General features: G+C 40.3%; 1 long non-coding RNA gene across 1 annotated transcript in view; it reads left to right on the top strand.

Moving 5' to 3' along the window:
- Nucleotides 1-2,450: 2,450 nt before the first annotated feature.
- LOC142069670 (uncharacterized) overlaps nt 2,451-18,283 on the top strand; it is a 41,122-nt gene continuing 25,289 nt past the window's right edge. Inside the window, exon 1 of the long non-coding RNA XR_012665606.1 lies at nt 2,451-2,577. This is a non-coding gene — a long non-coding RNA (uncharacterized LOC142069670). The remainder of the gene's footprint in view (nt 2,578-18,283) is intronic.

Genomic DNA, 18,283 nt, shown 5'->3' with positions numbered 1-18,283 from the left:
AAATAGGCCTTTTTTTAGGACAGTGAAACAGAGAAGGAATGGGAGGTGGCAAAGGAGGTGTACCAAGTGAATACTGCATAGCACTAAATGTCTTTTCAAAATTGAGAAATTACTTTTGGGTTCCCCGAACTTCTTATAACATCTTACCAAAGAATGAAAATAGCTTATTTGACATTATCCTTTTTAACAGCCTCACACTGGCAAATATTTATCACATTATTATTCTGCAGGCATACAATGTGTTATATAGTTCATCTAAATAGCAAAAGCACTTGGTTAAGAGGCTATAATATAATTTCTATGCCGAATATAAATTCATCTAATAAGAAGGAATAGTAAAATCAGCATTATATATATTCAAAGAACATAGGGTGTGACAGATAAGATCACTATAAACGTTATTCTGTTACTCACCCTGTTATTGGTTCTGTGTAGCCACTGAGGGATATTAGCATCAGAAAATGAACCTAACAACCTTTGAAAATAAATTAGTGTCTTGGCTGGAGATATTCATTGAGGAAATGCAGGGTTTTTTTTGTTTGTTTTAAATAAGAACATTTGGGGAAAGGCAAGAACATGTTACCTTGACAGCCGCACCGCTATCTAAGCATGAAATATAGCATATCTGTTACTTAAGTGAAGATGGACCTTAATCAAAGTACTTCAGATAGAAACTCACAATTTTGTAAGATAATATTAATTAAAATTGTAGTGCAGTTTATCAATGGACATTCTTTGTGTGTCTTACATGTTGTTTATTACAGTTATTTTGAAGCCTTATTCTGCTGAATTGATCCCAGTGATACCTTTATGGCAAATATCTATTTGTTTGATTTGTGTTGTCATTTTTATTGGAGCCCTAGTTTTTCAATTGTAGTTAGAGCTTTTTTAAATGAAGTATAATAAAGGCTTAAGAAAAAAATTCCTCTTCACTGCGTAAATGCATGTCATAGTTTTGTGTTGCACTCTTAATAATAGGTTGAGCAATTATACATACAAGGTTCCAGTCAATTGTGTAAAGAATATATTAGAGAACAAAGTTTATAAAAGTTGCACTGTCTCAATACAGAAGTCGTATACTACATGGAAGTAATCAATGAGTGCATTTCTAAAAACCAGATTGTAGATACTCTTCTCAAAGCCAAAGTACATGAACCTTCATATAAACAGGTTTTGAGCTTCAGACAGATTTAAAGTTGCTAGCAGATTTATCCATCTTGTTCACAGATTATTAAAAGATAGCATATATTTATTAGACCCTTGACTGATCTGAACACAATAGTTTCTGGAATGTATAATGTGAACGGTGCTTAAATGGATTGTACAAAACAAAATCAACTGAATAGCACTTAATTTAGTGTCCTTGCCTTGTTTCTTCTCATCTGAATAGCTATGCAAACACACACACACACAAATAGAGACAAATGTACAGTGATGATCTGGCATTACTCTTGTTATCAGTCAAGAGTTTCAATATGACTGATGACAAAAATTTGCTTGAAATTTCTTGAAGCCTAATCCAGATCTGCAGAAGCCTTAAAGGAGTAAGATGATGGCTAAATATTATTAATATTTATTATTTATGATTTGTATTAGCATAGTGCCTTGGAGCCCCAATCATGGACCACGACCCCATTGTGCTAGGCACTGTGCAAATGCAGAACAAAAAGATGGTCCCTGCCCCAAGTTTTGCATACAGTCTTGCTGCCCCTATGATGATAGTGCTGGAAACTGTAGTCCTCAGCTTATCCACTAAACTGGTATATCCTAGGCAGCAGCAATGTGAGCCTCACCACATTGATCCACTTGTGTGTCTGAACTCTGACCTGAATAGCCTACACCTTAAGTGTTAACACAATCTGGTCTTCATATTGACCAAGCATTCCTCAGCCTCAGATATGCTGAGATATGCTAATAGTTATAACAATGGTAACAGGAACAACTGTTGCTTTGGCGTTTTCCATAGATTCTCTTAACAGATGGGACCAAAATAGCAATAGCCAAGTGTCCATCAGGATTAGTGATTGGAGGCCTATCACAAGACCCTTAGGACCTGGGGGTGAGACCCCTTATTACTCTGAAAGGGGGTGGGGACTCAACTGACCTAGGAAGAGGGCTGGAGTCATAAAGTGAGGCTGAGCTTTATAGGCCACATTTTGGAATTGATACCAAAAGGGAAACTGAGGCAAGGCCACTGTTATCAAACACTTGGCCATGAGGGAGCATATGAAAGTGCGAGAGGTCCAACAACATCAACATGTCAGATTATAGGCCCATAGCTTTATTTATTTATCTGTAGTTTAGGGTTCCATATTTAAAAAATGAAGCCTCTCCCACTCTGTTGTGGATCATCTCCTGTTCTCTTTTCTTTCATCTCATATTTTACTTTCCTCTTACATTTCTACTTTCTCTTGAACTTGGATCAACTCCTCCTGAAATGCAGCACAAGGTGCTTCTTGAAGTGGCCCAACAGTTCTGACCCAGCCATCCCCTCTAACTTCTGCTGGAGTGGAGTGGCTCTCACTGGAAGTGGTACTGGTGCAGGCTGCTTGGAAGTGTCAAATATTCACTGATCAGGTTAGCTTTATGATAATATGTTTGTAATGTATGCCATATTTTTTTCTTGGACACACTTTGATTCATTGATGTGATGCTCACTCACTCTTGTGGTAGAATGTAAATCACTTATCCATTAACAGCTATTCATGTCTGTGCAATGGAGTCCATTCTAGGTGGTGATTTGGAATTCAGTAATGGAAAAAATAGCACAAATCAGTAATGTGGGATGTTGAGATGCTTAGCCCAAAATATAGAGTGATGTGTACTCTTTGGGGATATTAAATATCTGTTATGTACCATTAAAAAGGGAGAGAATTGGGCTAGAAAGCTAAGACTTACACATAGTCTTCTAGGCTGTTAACTAAATAAAAATATGTACTTATAATAACTATATAAATGCTTGATGAGATTATAAATAAAAATGCAAAATATCATGTGCTGCTTATATGTAATAAATATTTATTATTGCTAAACAAAAGGTGAATTTCTATTAAACTGTATCCTGTATGACACACACATTAGCACCAAAAGTTCATTCTAGTCAGTTTCAATGTTGTGAACACCAAAAGAATTAGAGAAGAGACAGTGAAAATAAATTGAATCCACGATTTACTGTTGAGATAGCCGTAGTCTTGATCAGGATCAGGACCCTATTGTGTTAGGTGCTGTACAAACACACAGGTAAATATCATCCTTTGCTCTTCTTTGAACTCCTTACTTTTTCTCTACAGTGCTCTGGGACTGAGGTGAACAAAATAAAATTCAGTATTTTAGGTGTCATCTCACCAGAGTTGAACAGAGAAGTAGTATGCTGTCCTCAGTATGCAGATGATTCTCTACATTAGTTTGGGGGTTGAAGAGAGCTAGCCTAGAGTAAGGTAGGGTGAGTTGTGTCTAGCTTTTTTAGGGAGCAGCCTGCTTTGTGTGTGTCTGGGTTTTTGGTTCTTTTGTGTTATTATTCTGAATTCTAAGAAATAAAGTAGTGCTATATTGCTACCTTCCAGCAAGAATATGTTCTGTTTTTATCTAACATCTCTGTGTATGCTGTGAACATAACAATATTCATTACATATAAAGATATTTCCCAGTTTATCACACAGTACATCAGGTCATAATTCATGTCTGCTTTTAGGATGTAATATTTACTTTTTAAAAAAAGAACTATGGAGAAAACTCTCTAATGTATGACAATATTCCTTCTATGATGGATGAAATGTCAGGAAATGCTCACATGACCTCCAAAAAGGAGCCCTTTATGTAATGACACCAGTTTGTTTTTTAACAGTAGACGAGAAGATGGATTTTGGCAGCTTTGTGCAATGCAGTCTTTCAAATTTCTGTTTGCTCATACTCTAATAGTGAACTGCCCTGTCCTGTATTATTTTTGTACAGGATAGCATATTATTGTTATGCGTCTTTTAGGTCAAGCAAAGGCTGCCCTAAGCTGGCATGGCATGCAGTCTCTAGAGGATTGCTGAACTAGGGATAAAAAAATGTTTTCCTTGACAGTTCAAATTCCAGGTGATTGCCAGCTTGCAAATGACAACAGCAGTAACAAAAGCTGAAAGTTCAATTCTGCAACTCTTATTCATGTTGAATGGTATGTTCTTATGTGAACTATCCCACTGAAATCCCATTGAAGAGCTACTCGACAAGACTGGGTTGCAGAATCAGGTCCTCTTTGAATAAGAATTCTTATCTTGTAGAAGAATAGAAGGAATATGGTTTCATCACTGAAGTAAAACAGATGAAAATCAAGAAAAGATTAATTTCTCTGTCCCTTATTGGACCCTTGAAGGCTTTTATAGGAGTTAGTGTGTTTTATGAGCTATGTTTCCAGGAATGCTGGCAGAATACAGGGCAGTCACTATTTCATGCCATCTTGTCAGATTTATTTTAACTTGCTTCAGATGGCTTTTGGAAAATGAGTAGGGAGAAACTCTCAACTAGCTCTGTTTAATTACACCTCTATCTGGTTACCTTGCCTAACAAGCTTGGTCCCATTATTGATTTTATGGTAAATGGTAGGCCTTATGAAATTATTTCAGAAGGGTGGAGCAGGGTAAAGAACGTAGTTTTTTTTAATTTCAGAAGTGGGAGAGTTCCAAGTAACCTTGCTGGCAAAATAAGACACTGCTTATAAATCTGCAGCTTTATACCTTATTCTTAATTTTCTGTCTTTAACTATTATGTAATATTGCTGTTAAAGTGTTCTTGCAGTTGGCTGGATTTGAGTTTTGGGTGAAAAAACAGATTTAATATATTTTACATGATGGTCTGATGAAGTTGGTGAAGTTACCAGTGGGTTACCAAGTCATCCCAAATGAGTGCTGCACACCATCATATAGTCTGTGTATGCCAGACATTTTACAGAATAATATTTTACAAAAGTTTGAGAGAGTACTCTGTTTAGTATCTCACCAACTCTGGGCTTCCTTGGTACCATGAGTCCAGCTGTATAAGAGTCAAAGACTGGGAAGACAAATTATAACCAATATATTTTTAGAAACCTAGAAACCTTTAATAATTACTTAAGCTAAGCCAGCCTTTCCATACAGAACGACACTGATTTTTAGGTCCTGAACCTTATGATATGTGGAATCAGGATTAGGAACAAAAGTCTAAAACCATTAGAAAGGGAGATTCCTGAATTTCTTATGGGGGTAAAGTTCAAGTTTGCAGCCCTGTTGTGTCATGACATACCAGGCTTTAAACATGTAACTGTTCCAGAACGAAATGTTGTTGCCCATTCCTGGCCTCCAGAAGGTGTAATATTATTGAAGAAAACCCACATTTGGGGGAATCTTAAACAAACCAACCCCCCAAAAAAACAAAAAACAGATTTTTACTAAATGACTGCTTAAAGCTGGAAAGAGGTTTGGTATGTTAGAAGTAGTCCTGGAAATATGGATTAGTGAGCCGAAGTAGTCAGCTGTGAATTATAACTTCCATTTATTACATTGCTTTGCAGTCTGTCACATAGACATCCCTATCACAGTTCAGGGCAACTGCACCTGTATTTTCTCCCCACTGGTCCACTCTAGGCTCCCAGCTTCTCAGCTATCTCATCTCTGGGAAGAGACCTGTGTCTCTCTCCTTCCTTACTGTTTTATTTTCCAGACTGCACAGTTCACAGTATACACTGTGATTTCCCCAGGAAACCTGACTGTTTAAACAGGCCATTGTCTATGCTTTGCTTTCTCTCTGAAGGCTATGAACATTTTAATTGCCTGCAGTTTCAAGTTACCACACAGCCCTTCTAAGCAAGTACATTTATTATTAAGGTGAAGGCATTACAGAGAAAACATATTTAAAAACAATAAAAGAACCTACAGGTATGCTAATAAGCTTAGGTTTAAAAAAAGAACGAGATAAGTCCATGGAGGATTAGTCCATCAATGGCTATTAGCCAGGATGGGCAGGGATGCAAAACCATGCTCTGAAGTGTCCCTAGCCTCTCTTTGCCAAAAGCTGGAATGGGCAACATGGGATGGATCATAACCTGTTCTCTTCATTCCCTCTGAAGCATCTGGCATTGGCCACTGTCAGAAGACAGGATGCCTGGCTAGATGGACGTTTGGTCTGAACCAGTATGGCTGTTCTTATGTTCTTACCAGAGATCACCTCCCAGCTCCAACCAGGGCTCTGGTTGGAGTCAGTTCTTTGAACCCTTTGTGACCGGTGCCTGGAATAGACCACACTGAGAACTCCACCTCAAGGCAGACGTCAAGAAACAAGGTAGATAATCCCCGCAAACTGGTGGTTCATTCTATAATTAGATTCACCAAACCAGTAACAAAAGAGCTTCTGTAGCACCACACTGGCTAACAAGAAGCCAAACACAGTCCCCTTTAGGCATTCCAGCCCTTTGTTCCCATCCAAACAAATTGGTCTAATATAGTGAGAGGTTACTGAAAACCCAATTCACTATATGTGAGGTTCTAACTGTCCCAAAGGACCAGACACACCATCAGGTCAATATATATTTCAGCTCTTACCTCAACATCATGTTGTCAGCCAATCCTTAGTAAACCAAATAAAGATTTATTAATAAAAGAAAAGAAGAGAGTTATTGAATTGTTAAAAGATTATATACATTACAAATTCCTTATATCAGATTTGTTCTGTTCCACAAGTATGTTCTGAATGGAACACAGTGGCGCCACACCATGCAGAAAGCCACAGCTCACTTGTAGGAGAACAGATGTGCTCATGAGACAGAGAAGCAACAAAGGAGGAAAGAAAGGGCACAATAGTCCATAGAATCATAGAATATCAGGGTTGGAAGGGACCTCAGGAGGTCATCTAGTCCAACCCCCTGCTCAAAGCAGGACCAATCCCCAATTAAATCACGCCAGCCAGGGCTTTGTCAAGCCTGACCTTAAAAACTTCTAAGGAAGGAGATTCTACCACCTCCCTAGGTAACACATTCCAGTGTTTCACCACCCTCCTAGTGAAAAAGTTTTTCCTAATATCCAACCTAAACCTCCCCCACTGCAACTTGAGACCATTACTCCTTGTTCTGTCATCTGCTACCACTGAGAACAGTCTAGAACCATCCTCTCTGGAATCACCTCTCAGGTAGTTGAAAGCGGCTATCAAATCCCCCCTCATTCTTCTCTTCTGCAGACTAAACAATCCCAGTTCCCTCAGCCTCTCCTCATAAGTCATGTGTTCCAGACCCCTAATCATTTTTGTTGCCCTTTGCTGGACTCTCTCCAATTTATCCACATCCTTCTTGTAGTGTGGGGCCCAAAACTGGACACAGTACTCCAGATGAGGCCTCACCAATGTCGAATAGAGGGGGACGATCACATCCCTCGATCTGCTCGCTATGCCCCTACTTATACATCCCAAAATGCCATTGGCCTTCTTGGCAACAAGGGCACACTGCTGACTCATATCCAGCTTCTCGTCCACTGTCACCCCTAGGTCCTTTTCTGCAGAACTGCTGCCTAGCCATTCGGTCCCTAGTCTGTAGCTGTGCATTGGGTTCTTCCATCCTAAGTGCAGGACCCTGCACTTATCCTTATTGAACCTCATCAGATTTCTTTTGGCCCAATCCTCCAATTTGTCTAGGTCCCTCTGTATCCTATCCCTGCCCTCCAGCATATCTACCACTCCTCCCAGTTTAGTATCATCCGCAAATTTGCTGAGAGTGCAATCCACACTATTCTCCAGATCATTTATGAAGATATTGAACAAATTGGCCCCAGGACCGACCCCTGGGGCACTCCACTTGACACCGGCTGCCAACTAGACATGGAGCCATTGATCACTACCCGTTGAGCCCGACAATCTAGCCAACTTTCTACCCACCTTATAGTGCATTCATTCAGCCCATACTTCTTTAACTTGCTGACAAGAATACTACAAGAATACTGTCCAGCCAACAACTATGTCTCCTCCAAGATTACACCTGTCATTTCTGTGGGAAAATCTGCAGGGCAAGAATTCGGCTTCTCAGTCACTTAAAAACTCACCAATGAACCCCCTTGGCAGACATCATCCGAAGATCAGATTTGTAGCAGTGATGGATGAGTCTGTTTTCTTGCAAAAGTCTCTCTGGAATCACCCCAAAAGGTTAGAATCCAAGTGCAGCTTAGATATAGAGTCTTAGTCTTTCCTTGCATTTTACAAGGTATGCCAAGTATCCACTTGGAGATCCCAGCCCTACGGCTTGGATCTTTTCCTGTTTAAAGTTCAGCAGACTAGAGATGTAGGATCAGGCCAGAGGTTTCACTTTTATAGATGAAGCAGGCTGTCAAGTATTTTGAGAACAGTACATGACTGAGAATTCTTCTTTGTTGAGCACATACTCATCCACCACTTTGAAGTTAACATTTAATTTCCTATGCATACATACAGGTTTCAGAGTAGCAGCCATGTTAGTCTCTATCTGCAAAAAGAACAGGAGTACTTGTGGCACCTTAGAGACTAACAAATTTATTAGAGCATAAGCTTTCGTGGGCTACAGCCAACTTCATCGGATGCATAGAATGGAACAAATAGTTAGATATATATATATGTATGTCACTAGTCTGCTGAACTTTAAACAGGAAAAGATCCAAGCTATAGGGCTGGGATCTCCAAGTAGATACTTCGCATACCTTGTAAAATGCAAGGAAAGACTAAGACTCTCTCTATATATACAGATAAATTGGAAGTTACCTTACAAACTGTGAGAGGCTAATTCGTTAAGATGAGCTATTATCAGCAGGAGAAAAAAACTTTTGCAGTGATAATCAAGATGGTCCATTTAGACAGTTGATGAGAAGGTGTGGGGATACTTAACTTAAGGAAATAGATTCAATATGTGTAATGACCCAGCACCTCCCAGTCTCTATTCAAACCCAAGTTAATGGTATCTAATTTGCATATTAATTCAAGCTCAAAACTGGATACTCTCATAAAAAACCTACCTTCCACACAAACTTCCTCATGGATAGGTTTTACAAAAACTAGACAAGCCATTTACAACACAAACTTTGCTTCTCTACAAAGGAAAAAGGACACTAAACTATCTAAACTACTACATGCCACAAGGGGCCGTAACAGTGGTTCCTTTAACCCACCCAACAATATTGTTAATCTTTCCAGCTATACTCTTAGCCCGGCAGAAGAGTCTGTCCTATCTTGGGGCCTCTCCTTTTGTCCCTCCAGGCCCACGAACATGATACAGTTCTGTGGTGACCTAGAATCCTACTTTCTACATCTCAGACTCAAAGAATATTTCCAACACACCTCTGAACAACATACTAATCCACAGAATCCTTCCTACCAACACTACAAAAAGAAGGATTCTGCGTGGACTCCTCCTGAAGGTTGAAACAACAGGCTGGACTTCTACATAGATTGCTTCCGTCAACGTGCACGGGCTGAAATTTTGGAAAAGTAGCATTACTTGCCCCATAACCTCAGCCGTACTGAACACAACACCATCAACAGCCTTAGGAACAACTCTGACATCATAATCAAAAAGGCTGATAAAGGAGGTGCTGTCGTCATCATGAATAAGTTGGAATATGAACAAGAGGCTGCTAGGCAGCTCTCTAACTCCAAATTCTACAGGCCATTATCTTCTGATGCCACTGAGGATTACCAAAAGAAACTACACCATCTGCTCAAGAAACTCCCTAAAAAAGCACAGGAACAGATCTGTGCAGACACATGCTTAGAACCCCAACCAGAGGTATTCTATCTGCTTCCCAAGATCCATAAACCTGGGAATCCTGGATGCCCCATCATCTCAGGCATTGGCACCCTGACAGCAGGATTGTCTGGCTATGTGGACTCTCTCCTCAGGCCCTATGCTACCAGCACTCCCAGCTATCTTCGAGGCACCACTGACTTCCTGAGGAAACTACAATCCATCGGTGATCTTCCAGAAAACACCCTCCTGGCCACTATGGATGTAGAAGCCCTTTACACCAACATTCCACACAAAGATGGACTGTAAGCCGTCAGGAACAGTGTCCCCGATAATGTCACGGCAAACCCGGTGGCTGACCTTTGTGACTTTGTCCTCACCCACAACTATTTCACATTTGGGGACAATATATACCTTCAAGTCAGTGGCACTGCTATGGATACCCGCATGGCTCCACAGTATGCTAATATTTTTATGGCTGACTTAGACAACGCTTCCTTAGCTCTCATCCCCTAATGCCCCTACTCTACTTGCGCTACATCGATGACATCTTCATCCTCTGGACCCCTGGAAAAGAAGCCCTTGAGGAAGTCCACCGTGATTTCAACAATTTCCATCCCACGATCAACCTCAGCCTAGACCAATCCACACAAGCGGTCCATTTCCTGGACACTACTGTGCTAATAAGCAATGGTCACATAAACACTATCCTATACTGGAAACCTACTGACCACTATACTTACCTACATGCCTCCAGCTTCCATCCAGGACACACCACACGATCCATCATCTACAGCCAAGCTCTGCGATACAACCACATTTGTTCCAATCCCTCAGACAGAGACAAACACCTACAAGATCTCTATCAAGCATTCTTAAAACTACAATACGCACCTGCTGAAGTGAAAAAACAGATTGACAGAGCCAGAAGAGTACCGAATAGTCACCTACTACAGGACAGGCCCAACAAAGAAAATAACAGAACGCCACTAGCCGTCACCTTCAGCCCCCAACTAAAACCTCTCCAATGCATCATCAAAGATCTACAACCTATCCTGAAGGACGACCCATCACTCTCACAGATCTTGGGAGACAGACCAGTCCTTGCTTACAGACAGCCCCGCAACCTGAAGCAAATACTCACTAGCAACCACAATAAAACCACTAACCCAGGAACCTATCCTTGCAACAAAGCCTGATGCCAACTCTGTTCACATATTTATTCAAGTGACACCATAATAGGACCTAATCACATTAGCCACACCATCACCTGCACATCTACCAATGTGATATATGCCATCATGTGCCAACAATGCCCCTCTGCCATGCACATTGGCCAAACCGGACAGTCTCTACGCAAAAGAATAAATGGACACAAATCTGACATCAGGAATCATAACATTCAAAAACCAGTAGGAGAACACTTCAACCGCTCTGGCCACTCAGTAAAAGATTTAAGGGTAGCAATTTTGAAACAAAAAACTTCAAAAACACACTCCAATGAGAAACTGCTGAGCTTGAGTTAATATGCAAACTAGATACCATTAACTTGGATTTGAATAGAGACTGGGAGTGGCTGGGTCACTACACATATTGAAGCTATTTCCTTAAGTTAAGTATCCCCACACCTTCTTGTCAATTGTCTAAATGGGCCATCTTGATTATCACTACAAAAGTTTTTTTCTCCTGCTGATAATAGCTCATCTTAATTAATTAGCCTCTCACAGTTTGTATGGTAACTTCCAACTTATCTGTATGTGTGTGTATATATATATATATATATATATATATATATATATATATATATATATATTTTACTATATGTTCCATTCTATGCATCCGATGAAGTGGGTTGTAGCTCACGAAAGCTTATGCTCTAATAGATTTGTTAGTCTCTAAGGTGCCACAAGTACTCCTGTTCTTTAAGCATACATAGGTAATTTAATTACACTCATCTACATAAGGCAACAGCCGGTCATTCATTATAACAGGGATAGATAAGCTGAAGATAATGTAGATATTATTAGTTTCCCGCTGTGTCTCACATCTTTGATCCTAAGATTAACTGAGCACAGTCACATACATAATGTAAGACAATTAAGACATGAAAAGGATTTAGCATCTAAAAGTTAATTTGGTTACATTGGTAAACTTCTAACTGGATACAGCAGGGATCTGCAACCTTTGGCTGGGAAGAGGTGGCCTGGCCCACGCCGCTTCCTGCAGCCCCCATTGGCCTGGAACAGTGAATCGCAGCCAGTGGGAGCTGCGATTGGCCCAACCTGCGGATGTTGCAGGTAAACAAACTGTCCTGGCCCGCCAGCAGCTTTCCCTGATGGGCCGCATGCCAAAGGTTGCCGATCGCTGGGATACAGGTACACAGACAAACATCTACCGTTGATTTCTATTCCTACAAATGAATGAGTTAGTGATTTCTGGTCTAATATATCCCTTTGAAATTCACATACAAGTGAATTGTCCTGATACAATTGTAATAGCTCTTGTTAAATTGTTATGGGTCATATACAGGTCAGCTGGTTTGCCAGTGTCAGAACACCCAAGGGTTTTTCTGTGGTTACAAGTTCATAGCAGCCTCAGCTCAGAACAAGCACCCAGACTGCATAAATCTGCCTGTTTCCTTACATAGCTTGGGCCTTTAAGCTCCAAACTTTAGGAACCAGGTGATTACAGACAATTCTTCTCTTCTCTGGGTACAGTTTCAAAAGGTTGCATTTATCAATAACCAGTGGAAGGGGTTTGCATTCACCTCCCCTGAGATGTTTCCAAGGAATTCCACTTCATAGATATTGTCCCAAAAGATCATTCTTTTCTGCCACATTGTTCAATTTAGTCCTTTGATCATCCAGGCCCTCAATAATACATAACCATAATTCAATATATTTAATACAATGGACTCCAAAGTTATTTACCCTTGAAAATGTTTATTGATTTAAATTTATTGCAGGATATTGCCATTTATGTCACAATCACTATCACTCAAATGGTATATATAAAACTATATATAAGGAAAACTATATGTAAGGTATGATTTTCAGCCTTAACTCATCTCTTTCCCTCCTTCCCCTTTTTTGCATCCTCATTTTTGTGGGAAGAATTAACAATGAATGTCTCATATGTTTGCTCACCTGACTGCACCTGAATATCATAGAATCAAAGGCCAGAAGAGACCACTGTGTTCATCTACTCTAACCTCCTGCATAGCATAGGCCATAGAACTTCCCAGAATAATTCCTAGAGCAGATCTTTTAGAAAAAAAAACATCCAATCTTGATTTTAAAAAATTATCAGTGGTGGAAAATCTACCATGACCCTTGGTAAGTTGCTCCAATGGTTAATTACTATCACTGTCAATAATTTACACTTCATTTCTAGTCTGAATTTGTCTAGCTTCAACTTCCAGCCACTGGATTCTGTTATATCTTTCTCTGCTAGATTGAAGAGCCCATTATTAGATATTTGTTCCTCATGTAGGTATTTATAGACTGTAATTGTCTCCCCTTAACCATCTCTTTGTTAAACTAAATAGATTAAACTTTTTGAGCCTATGAATGTAAAGCATGTTTTCTAATCCTTTAATCATTCTTGTGGCTCTTCTCTGAACCCTCTCTAATTTATCAACATTCTTCTTGAATTGTGGACACCAGAACCAGACACAGCATTCCAGCAGCAGTTGCACCAGTGACAAATACAGAGATAAAATAACCTCTTTATTCCTTGTTGATATTCTCCTATTTATGCATCTGTGACCCAAGATACCTCATATACACACCCTACTTGGTACTATAATGATATTTGTACAACATATGTCTTGTAAGATATCATTTGAAAACAAATAACACACTGGTCAATAATATTATTGTGAAATTTATGTGACAATGCTGTATTATCCACTATGACCCCACAACTTTTTCAGAGTCACTGTTTCCCAGGACAGCGTCTCCCACTCTGTAATTATGCCCTACATTCTTTGTTCCTATCAGAAAGTTACATGCCCAAATGGCATAAATTGTAGCGGCAAACAGAAGACAGCTTTTTCTAAAAAAATAAAAAATAAATGTTAGTGGTTCATAGATATGGTGACAATTATAGCAAGTATCCAAAATATTAAAGTATCATAGAACCTGGAAACAATACTTGAGAAGAGGGTATAAAACAGCATCTTACTGAGACAAAGGGCCACATCTTGTACTGCATCCAGGGTGCTATCCGGGAGCCAGTTACATCTCCCTGATTCTCTACCACCAGTCCTGACTCTCTGCCCTGGGTTAGAACAGCCAGGATGCTACTCTAACTGGAGCCAGCTGGCAAAGGTCCCCAAGGGACCGAACACCAGCTGGGGATGGTTCCAACCACACCCCCTCTCTGCCCTGATGTACTCCCTGCTCTGAGGCTGCAGATAGGGGGACAGAGAATTGGCAGGGCAATCACAGGTGAGCAGCACAAAATGAATGGAATGGGGCACAGAATCTGCCTAAATATCTTCACTCTATCATTGTTTTTACTCTCTACATTTCCCCTCAATCCAAATAAATATATTAATACAACAAAAAATGCAGTTCTGACACATACCAATTCATACAGTTCATTTAAAAAGAACAATCTGTACATAAACTACAGCTCATAGGAAAATAGATTCTACGCAAAGAATTTCCAAAGAAGAAAAATGTGTGTGTGTGTGAGTGTTTTCAAATCTTCACAGAAATTTACCTGTTTTTGTATTAAAAGCTAGAAATGATTCAATTTTTTAAAAACTGAAATGTTTGCTTTTTTCTACAAAAAAACTAGAAAATTTTGAAAGAAATGAAAATTTTCTGTTAAACAAAATCTCAATAAAGGCCATTTTTTCATACAAAAATGATTTGAATGATGCATTTAGAGCACTTCTAATATCAGAATTTCCAACTCTACTCAGCACACCCTCATTCTTTTCCATGTAGTCTTAAAATATTTAAAAAAAATACTATTGATATTTGAAAGTAAGAAAAGAAAGCTCACACACCAGACTTAACTATTATATTTTGCATCCCCACTGTAACTATGAGTTAACTATTTGAAGGAACAGATGACAGTTTAAAAGCAAAGGACTTACTTACACATAATTTTTGATTTGGTGGACTATTAAAGTGCAGTTTGTATGGTAGAGTCTAAACTAAGGTTTTTCGGACTTTTTTGTATAAACTGTTTTTCAACAGAAAATTGGGTTTTCAACTAAAGAAAATTTTTCATTAAAGGTGTCTGCTTCTTAGGGGAAATTTTGATGTTTTGTCAAAAAACCAAACACCCCAAAACCAAAACATTTTTGGTTTTCAGCCAAAATGTGTTTGATTTTCAATATATCACTGAAAAGTTAATATTTGCCATGGAAAATTGCAATGAAAATGAGAAAAACATGCTTTTGTCAAATCTTTTTGGGAAGGGGAAGAAACCCTATTTTTCAATTCACTCTAGTTCAAAGACTGGGCTTTGATGGGTTCTAAGACAAGTATAAAGAGATTTTATCTTAGCTCTTCATCTGGTGTAAACTGGCTACCCTGATTTAGACCAACAGATGATCTGGCCTTTTCAGTTGATATTTTTAGGGTGAACTCAAATTGAGACAGTTATTAATCAATATGCTCTCTTGTGATGGGGTGAACTCACTCTTCACTGGATGGGGAAGGGTTAACTCCTCACTGTGGGCTGAAGAAGCCACACTTCCAGGTTCCTACTGGGAACGCTGAAGATGTAGCACCAGTATAAGAGTGAGCAGCCCAGCTCAGTCTGGGCTGACTGCCAGAGAGGAAGGATACTCCTTGTTGGCTCCTGCTTGGGAGCAGCTGGAATTCCAGACCGAGGAAGTCAAATGCACCGAGACCCAAGAAGGCATCCAGCTACCTGTGGATGCCCTAGGGAGGTCTGAGCTATAGGGAGTGGCACTGGCAGAGGAACCCGGAGACCCCAAAGATGCACAGACCACCACCATGAGTATCACAGGAGGAAGCAGCCTGGGGACTCTAGCCATTGTCCCGATGATAGTCAGCGTGTTGCAGATGGATCCCTGCTGACTCAGTGGCAGGCACTCTGGGCTGGGATCCGGTGGAGCAGGGAAAGCCTGAGTCCCCCTACCCTGGCTGCCACCCCTTTCCCCAGTTTGCAGCCCACATACCCCAACTGGCCACTAGGCCATACAGTCCAACCTGGAGGAAAACTCTCTTGACTCTGGTTGCTAGGCCTTGCTGCCCTGCAAACCCTATTGACTTTAGCCCTTAGGTCTCACTGCCTAGAGACAGAGGGCAGCTCAAAGGACAGGGTAAACTTACTGGATTGGGTGTCCCCACCTTGTCACAGCTCTTATAAACCAAGGTGTAGCCAGAGGAGTGATTGTCATTAGTTATCACTGTGAATGATTGTATGTAGTTTGTGTTGGATCAGTCTATTAAAAACAACTTTCCTCAAACTCTGCATTTCCAAGGTTTCACCAAGAGGCTCCTTATTTGACAGGTCTTAGGAGATGAAGGATAGGCTTCCAAGTTTCTACTCCTATCTAATATAGTGGATGAGGTTTTATTTTTCTCTTTGCAAGGGGATGTTAGAGGCCATGTACCTCAGAAATTTCAGCAGACCCACAAGCCTTTGGCTAGGTTAATATAGAAATTTACAGGTGAAAAATGCCTTTGGATGACTTTTTAAATCAATTTAGAAGTCCTCCAGAATAAGCCATAGCTATTAAATCATCTGCAGTGGGTAATTTAACACCCAATCTATTCAATGCAGGAGAGTAGTGGGTGACTTTACTGGCCAAAAGAGCAGAGAAAAATATTTCTCTACATACAGGTAGAATAAGAGCTGCAGCAGAGTGGTGGAAAAATCCCCCCATTGCTTTGAGAACATGACATCATGGCAAATTCATTGCCATAAAAATAATGCAGAGCTAGAGTTTCCCTACCCCCTGCAAAAGCAGTTGTGAAGGGGGTTGAAGGGGAAAAAACAACTCTTTTTTTTAAAATGTATGAAACTCTTTTAGTCTGTGAAAGCTTTAGCCCCTGGTGTTTCAAGACTTTGTTCAGGATCAGCTGCCATCTCAACATGGACTCTCTCTCTCTCTCTCTCACAGCATTTCCCTTTCAGATTACAGCAGCTACTGTAATAGGGTTAAAAGGCTGAGCAAGTCTAGGGCACATGCCTGTGAGAAACTAGTCCATGTGAACCTTCCTATTCTTTTTTGTTATTTATTATTTTATTTCATTTTTGTCAGCTTGCAGGCTCACATTCTGTGTCTTTACCAGTGTTTCTGGGACAGATTCTGTCCCCCAATCTGGCCTCTGGATGCCACATGCAAGGCAGCCCCATGGTGGGATTCTTCCTAGCCCCTGCAAATCCCAGCAAAGGGGACTCTAGGGGAAGGACTGTAACTTGGGGATCTGTGGCGATTTCCTAAGGCTCAGGTTGTAGATTAGAGCAATGAGAAGCCTCCAGAATCCTGAGGGCACAAAGGTGACATAAAGATACCCTTTTGTTCTCTTCCCCTGGGCTCCTGGAGATACAGCATATAATTTCAACCTCATATTCAGTGAACAATGGTGTAAAACATAAAAAATAGCCCTAGGTGAGGTACACTATAATATGAGGAGCCAGGCTGCCAGAAGAACGTTCTAGAAGATAATGCTAGAAATGTAATAGTGCAAAATCAAGGTCATGTACTTAGGGACTAACAACAAGAAATTTTGCTGTAAAATGGGGAATTATCAGTTGAAAGTGACAGAGGAGGAGAAAGATCTGAGTGTATTGGTTGACCACTGGATGACTGAGCCACCAGTGTGTTGCAGTTGTGAAAAAGCTAATGCAGTCCTAAGATGTATGAGGAGAAGTATTTCCAGTAGAGACAGGGAAGTGTTAGTATCTGTATACAAGGCATTGGTGAGACCTCTTCTGGATTAGTGTGTGCAATTCTGGTCTCCCATCTTTAAGAAAGATGAATCACACTGAACAGGTGCAGAGAAGGGCTACTAGAATGATCAGAGGAATGGAAAACCTACCTTATGAATCATAGAATCATAGAATCATAGAATATAAGGGTTGGAAGGGACCCCAGAAGGTCATCTAGTCCAACCCCCTGCTCAAAGCAGGACCAATTCCCAGTTAAATCATCCCAGCCAGGGCTTTGTCAAGCCTGACCTTAAAAACCTCTAAGGAAGGAGATTCTACCACCTCCCTAGGTAATGCATTCCAGTGTTTCACCACCCTCATAGTGAAAAAGTTTTTCCTAATATCCAATCTAAACCTCCCCCACTGCAGCTTGAGACCATTACTCCTCGTTCTGTCATCTGATACCATTGAGAACAGTCTAGAGCCATCCTCTTTGGAACCCCCTTTCAGGTAGTTGAAAGCAGCTATCAAATCCCCCCTCATTCTTCTCTTCTGCAGGCTAAACAATCCCAGCTCCCTCAGCCTCTCCTCATAACTCATGTGTTCCAGACCCCTAATCATTTTTGTTGCCCTTCGCTGGACTCTCTCCAATTTATCCACATCCTTCTTGAAGTGTGGGGCCCAAAACTGGACACAGTACTCCAGATG

The sequence above is a fragment of the Caretta caretta genome, chromosome 1, assembly GCF_965140235.1.
Source record: "Caretta caretta isolate rCarCar2 chromosome 1, rCarCar1.hap1, whole genome shotgun sequence".
Lineage (NCBI taxonomy): Eukaryota > Metazoa > Chordata > Testudines > Cheloniidae > Caretta > Caretta caretta.
Note: the sequence above shows the minus strand (reverse complement) of the source record. Positions and strands in the feature narration are given on the sequence as shown.